Consider the following 7,253-nt stretch of genomic DNA (forward strand, 5'->3'; position numbering starts at 1 on the left):
GGCACCCAATGGATCGTTTCGGTAAATTATCTGTTCAGAAGGCCTTTAATCCCCTCTGATTTTCTTAAGAGAATTGTCATCTCAAACTTTCGTGATATGAGAAATTTAATGTCTTTTGTTTTCGGATTGTTAAAACTGTCGTTCTGGGTACCGAAAAAAGGTCAGCTATCATTTTCGTAAAGGCGATTCGGGAAATGGACAAAAAAGCCCTAATAAATTCGAGAATACTCAAGTTCCCCTAGAATAACCGAACAGACAACTTTTTTTTAGCGCAACCTAAAATTAACCTACAGAACTTTAAAAGTACTCCAGATAGCCTAAAACAGTGTTTAAAAGCACTCAAGAGAAAACGGTCGTTGGGTGCCCCTGACTGTAGCGAGCTTCCCATACCGTGTCAGTCTGTTCGTGACAATTGAAATTTGAATATTGAAGACGTTAGATGCAATATCCCGAACTACAAGAGACTGCTTTAAAATTGAGCTTCACTCAAAAGAATGTATTTCAACTCAGCTTCTGAGAGCTATCTTTAGATGGTTCTGAAACAATCTGACTTCTTTCGCTTCGTACTAAGGAGTTTAGTTTACAGCGGTAGTCAAACATAACCGCTGTAATACACACTGTATACTGGCTACTATGGAGAGCTCAGGCCTCCCGCATTGAGCGGGAGACTCGATCAGAAAAACGAGTACCGCACAGCTTTGCTGATCTCTGTGAAATGTCGTCAAGTTAAGAGAGCTTAAGAGAACTGCCACACGAGGAAACCGAATAGTCTAATATTAGCATTGATGATTCACAAAGCCATAAATTCGCTGAGCTAAATTACATATCCAGGTTTTAGTCCTTTTAATACTGAGAATTACAACAAACCTGCATTCACGGAGACCCAAGGAAGAGAAGATGGCTAGTTAAAGGCTGCAAGCACTTCGCACACTGCCATGTCATGTTCAAAATGAAAGAGAAGGTCAGATGGTGTACAGGCCTGTGAAAATGGGCGGATGACGTCATCTCAAGGGCAACAATAACCCAACATTTCTCTGGCTATCCGGTCACCGCCAAACAAAGACACACTGTGCACGTGTAACGCTAGGAAACCAAAATTTAATCCTCTCTTCTCTCAATGTATAAAAACATTTTTACCTTATTAAGATGGGTATCACTAAGAGCCAATTACAAAACAACGTCTAATGCGCGTTCTCTAACAATTGTAACTCATAAAAATAAATTGTTAATTGATAATTGTTAATGTCTTAACCATTTATACAGTCGAAACTCCCGTAAGCGACCACCCAACATTTCAAGTCTAGATGGTCGCTAACGAGAGGTGGTCGCTTACGACAGCTTAGACCATATTGGATCAAAATTTTGTCTCATTAGCATATGGTAACTGCAGAGACTTACCCCATGTTTTAACCTGTGAAAAGTCAATTCGGAGAAAAAAATCCGGTAGTTCGCATTGAGAAAATTTTCGTCTCTTGTACTCTTGTACTACCCAGGAACGCGATATGTGACAACACCTTATTATTCAATTTGCGCTCTATTATCTGTCCACTGGTTGCATACAGGAGGTTAAAACCAAAAGAGAATTTCAAAATTTTAGCTCCAAAAGTGGTCGCGGTCGCTTACGAGAGGTAGTCGCTTACAAGAGGTTCCAAATATAGTGATTTGACTTTGAGACTTTTGGTATTTTGGAAAACTGATCACTGAGTAGAGGTGGTCGCTTACGAGGTGGCCGCAACCGGAGGGTCGACTGTATCAACAATGGGCGCATCTGGCCAAATTGGATTGCGTTCATGAAAATATCGCAGATGTAAAAAAATTATTTAGTTTACATAGCGTTACAGTTGCATTACACTTGGTTTTGTAGTTTGATATCAGATGAGAAATGGCCCAAGGAGAAATGATATATTTGGAGTAAATGGTCTTAAGTCTTGAAAATATCAAATTTTCAGCTGATCGCTTACATCATTTTTCGCCTCCACGCTGCAATTGCGCAATAGCGTGACACGAGACAGCGAAATAAAGGGCTTATTGTTTTATCTAACTGTCTGGCAGTCAGATCAGATTAGAGGAGTCACGCTATATCCAAGTCTATGGAATAATTTACCTTAGTGATCGTTTTCTCTGTGCTTTAAATTAAGCAGTATGAAATTGGTCTGCACTTAGTTTCACTTTGGATAACTTTAAAGAATTTTGATATAACTTCGTCTTCTCAAGTTTATAAGTCATGAATTTTATCATTTGGAATGTGTTCAAGAAAAAGTCTGATTGTTTATACAAAGTATCATATGTATAAAATTGCGATCATATTTTCACGACTCTGAGTAAAGTTCACCACATTAACTTGTGTAAAAGACTTTTTAAAAGACTTTTTCTTGTGTTTCATCTATTGTTAAGGACATCACCATCACATGTTTGAATAACTATTATTGTAGCAGAATTACTGTAGCTCTTTCCACCCTGAATAAAGCTATTTTGTCTGCTTGAAATAGTCAGACGCATACCGCCGATGCCACGCTCAAAAACACCTAATTAGAAGTTCTTACAACGATGAATTCATGTCACTGATATAAAATAATATCAGCGACGGAAGAATGAATCTCAAAAGGGTTTCTTTTGCGGTCAAACATGCTGATTATAGATTCTGCTGATTTCGATGAGTAACAGACGTATAAATGATCAATGATCAGTCTGAAACGGGTAACAGAACTTATAAACAAACTATAGCGAGTTTCCCATACCTTGCCGTGTCAACTGAATATTAAAGACGTTAGATGCAATATTCATAACTATCAGAGACTGTTTTCAATTGAGCTTCACTCAAAAGAATGTATTTCAACTCGGCATCCGACAGCTATCTTTATATGGTTCTAAAACAATCTGGCTTCCTTCGCTTGTACTTAAGAGTTTGATTTACAGCGACAGTCAAACATACCCGCTATAATACACACTGTATGCTGGCTACTATGGAGAGCTCAAGCTTTCCGCATTGAGCGGGAGACTCGATCAGACAAACGAGTACAGCACAGCTTTGCTGTTCTCAGTGAAACGTCGTCAAGTTAAGAGATCCGCTAGACGAGGAAACCGAACAGTGTAGTATTGTCACTGATGTATTAAAAAGCCATGAGTAAATATTACATATCCAGGTTACAGTCCTTTTAATACTGAGATTTACAACAAACCTGCATTCACGGAGAACCAAGGAAGAGAAGACAGCAAGTTGAAAGCTGCAAGCACCCCACCGTCATGTTGGTTCAAAGTCTTCAAACTGAAAGAGGAAGTTAGAAGGGCGGATGACATCATCTCAAGATTTCGGTCCTTTTGGCAACAAGCATTCCTCTGGCTATTCGGCCATCGCCACCGCATCGCAAAATTAGAAACACTGTGTAACGCTGGGAGTCTAAAATTTAATCCTCTCTTCTCTCAATGTGTATAAACATTTTTCTTTTATTAAGATGGATTGGTCCACACGTTTTAGCTATCGAAAAGTAGCTCGCCCTCCTCCCTACCGTTCAGAAGTTCTTACCCTCCGAAAGTAGTTTACACCCGACATGCCGATTTAGAAATGCTAAGCTACCTATGGATCTCCCATCTACCTATGGATCTCTCTTCGTTAACACTGGGCATGGAATACAAAGCACTGGAGGAAAAGCCACGAGTTCGTGACATTACGCTTAGGTCAGCATTTAATGTTCGCGGCGACTTCCGTCCTCGCCGGAGCCTGTTCGCAGGCTACAGTGTCTTAGTAGATCTTCACGGGAAAAGGCACTGCTTTATTCAAACTGCTTTTAGTTCACCATGTTCAGAAATAGGGAGAGCTCCTAGATGCCGGCTCCACGGTAATTCGTTTACGTGACAATTCCTGCGTTATTGTCATCGGCTCTCGCTTCCGAAAATAGACTGCAAGCAGTCTCTTTTGTTTTCCTAGAGTGAAACCATGGATAGTAGAAGGAGGGGGGCGTAAGGGTTTGCGGTGATGCGGTTTTGCGTTATTTTTGGTGCGGTTTTGCGGAAATCTTTATTTTAGCCTGCGGTATTGCGGTTTAATAAGACTAAACGGTTTGCGGTTTTCATAAATTTTCGATCGCGGTAATCGGTAAAAAAGAGTCTGCAGCCGTCTGCGCTTTCCAGTTATGACAGTTATTACTCGGATCCTGACGCTTCCGATGACTTTTGATCTCTTGTTTATGTTTTGCAAGGGTCCATTGTTGTGCAGGCAAGCTTTGCTGTTTGTAATTTTCGCCTTTTCCAGTTAATAATTGGTACGATTAACCATTTTATCCAATGATAAGTCAACTGGTTGACTTTCCGGGCTGGGAATCTTTCGCTCGGATTTCCTACAGTATTTGCCATGGCCTCGTGCGGGACAATGTCTGCCGAGCAAGAAGAAGTGGTTGTAAGGATGGTCGGGAAGAGACGATGTTACTTCAAGGAGAGATTGGAAGCTCAGCGACGTTTCTTCTGGGGTCAAGGAACTCGCTTCTGGAGAGTTATACGCTTCAACAATCGTTTGCTTTACTGAGTACTTCATGGGGCTGACTACGTTGTCTTCGGGTCATTCAAAATTCTTCTTGGAAAATTTAAAATGAAATTTAAGGTTGATTCAGTCGAATTGCGACATAAAATGGAAGTTCCGAGCTCGTATTCGGGATATTTGAACTTGAAAACTAGCATCTTGACGAATTTTCACCAAACAATTAAGTCGCGGAAAGCTTGCGTTGTGTAACATTCGAGTGGTTTCCAGTGTTGAGGTCGTAAACATCGATGTTTTTCAATTGGGTAACTCAGCAGTATTCGTGCGTGCGCGAGCGCACTTATATTAGTTCCACAGCTAGAAGTAATCATGACGGCACCGTAGCACATTTGTAACTACGGTTTCGGTATTTTGGTAAATTTCCATGCGGTTTTGCGGTTTTTTACGTTTTTTCACGCGGTTTTGCGGTTTTTGGACCCCCCTTACGGCCCCCTCTAGAAGACGCGACATCGCCGATGCGAATGTGAATTGAGATTGATCAGTTAATGAAAAAGCGAATTCCGAAAGTGTTTAGAGTCCTAAAAAGATCACTCAAAAAGAACATAAACACAAGTCGTTGAACTGATTAAACGAAAAAATATCTTTATCGCGATCGCTGTGGTTATATCGGTACGCAAAAGGCAAAAACGTGTAAGTTCCTCGCTCTGCTTGAAAATACTGTACATCGTTCAACTTCAAAACATTTACTATTGCCTTCCAGGCATGCAGCCCTAGTTTGAGAAAAAGTCAGAATACAGCCTTTCTTTCGATAGATATAAAGTTTTGGACAGCACTCGGGTTTCAAGGTTAACCAGGAAACGTGTAGCACACTTGTTCAAAAAATGGTCCTTAAATCTATTTAATCTTATACTTTACCTATCTTAAACGGCTCTTTCAGTCAAGGTTCTCCACGAGACCAACAGAACATTACGGTGCACTGTGTATTTCCCAACAGGTCCTGAACATTATAGATGATGTTTTGCTTAATTTGAATAAGTTTATACGCCACTACTCAAGTGCAAACTGAACTTTGATATGATCTAGCTAGGCCGCGCCGAACCACGCCGCTTGCTGACGTCATTACTCAGGTGATCTTGGAAAAAGTCCTAAGAAGTGAGAGAGTAGTCAAGGGGTGGCGCGATACGGAAATTCTCATAATAGACGAAGTTTCAATGCTAAGCTTGCGAACCTCTGAGATAATTCATTTCATTGCTCAAGGAGTTAGAAAATCAAAGCAAGCTTTCGGGGGGTGTACAAATAGTTGCGTGCGGGGACTTCAAACAGTCACCACCTGTCTCCAGTAGTATCGATCCTGGTCGATACTGTTTCGAAAGTCTCATCTGGGAGAAATGCTTTCCCCATCTTCTCTATCTTGACAGAGTCATGAGGCAAACAGTCATTAAGTATCTCAATATGCTGAATGAAATAGCACAAGGAGAATGTTGCGCTGCAACTGAAACGTTTTTCAAAGAATTAAGCCGACCCATTGACAAAGAGAAGTTAGGTGTAACTGGGCATATTCCTGAAGTTTATTCTCATAATGAGGACGTTGACTTCGTCAACATCGAGTACCTCAACAAGCCGGATTGAGAATCAAGTTCATGTGTTCGTTTCGCAAGATACTGGAAGTAAATGTCTGCTAGATAAGCAAGCTCAGGCTACACACACCCTGCCGCTTAAAGTGGGTGCCCGTGTAATGTTAAGAAACGGCGAAATTGGAGAGATAATTGAGTTTGCGGCTGAGGAGGGCTTTCCTATTGTCAATTTTCCGGAAGTAGGTCTAACGCAAAAGGTCGAGAAAGTTGTGTGGACTTTACGAAGGTGAAGGCCGAAAGGTACCAAGTGCCGCTGAAGTTGGCTTAGGCCTTCACAGTGCTCAAAGCTTAGGGCATAACCCTTGATGCTGTCAAGGTAAATGTCTCGGGTATTTTCGCTCCGGGACATCTTTATGTGACCCTACCCAGGGTAAGGTGCCGAGAAGCGATTCAAGTCGTGGGCTTCCGTAAGAGCAAGATAATTGCACTTCCGCAGTGCGTTAAAGACTTTTCGACCCGCCTTTTAGCTTTAGACAATGACACACACCTTGAGGTAAACAATCTCGCCTGTTGCCGGGACGAAACAATAAATTTGATGTAATCCAACAACGAGGAAAACCTGTTGGATGACGTTGATGACCTTTGTGATGACGTATTGTCAGAGGAGGATATCCGGGAGTTGGATCAAATTGTGAATGGCTTTTTTGATCAAGAGATAGAGGAGCGTGGCACCGAGGAAGAAGTAGACCTTCGTGAGGTACTTGAAAATTTAAGTTTCGAAGAAGACCTAAGTAAGCCCCCAGAAACTTTCAACTTCCTTTCGTTTATATCTGCTCTTAAAACACTAGCTTCCTTACAAAGCAAACGCATTCGCTTGCATATCGCAAAAACATTCCTCGGTGAGTGATCGGCTACCTCCGAGAATTTGCGCATTTTCCCGCCCGTCCCAGACTTCCGTAATTTCGGTTCCAGACTTCCTACTAGCAGACCGCGTATTAAAAATTCAAAATGGCCGCCACAAAACACAAAACACGCGCCACAAAGGTAGCTTAATCTTTTATTAATATTCTAAACGGATGTGAGAGCTCCCTGTACTCGGGTAGCCAACCACAGCGCAGGATTTGATTCATCTTGCCCGCTCACGGAGCCAGCCATATAATAGATTAAAATTCAGCCCAAAACAATAGACCTCAGCGCGAGGCCCTGGG

At 41.6% G+C, this 7,253-nt stretch overlaps 1 pseudogene across 1 annotated transcript in view; it reads right to left on the reverse strand.

Annotated features, from left to right (window-relative positions):
* The window catches only part of LOC145466184 (uncharacterized), a 30,242-nt pseudogene extending 26,716 nt beyond the window's left edge, over positions 1-3,526 (reverse strand). The window contains exon 1 of the transcript XR_014041836.1: positions 3,180-3,526. The product of XR_014041836.1 is annotated as an uncharacterized LOC145466184 (transcript). The remainder of the gene's footprint in view (positions 1-3,179) is intronic.
* Positions 3,527-7,253: the final 3,727 nt, after the last annotated feature.

Source organism: Orbicella franksi, chromosome 13 (assembly GCF_964199315.1).
Source record: "Orbicella franksi chromosome 13, jaOrbFran1.1, whole genome shotgun sequence".
Classification (NCBI taxonomy): domain Eukaryota; kingdom Metazoa; phylum Cnidaria; class Anthozoa; order Scleractinia; family Merulinidae; genus Orbicella; species Orbicella franksi.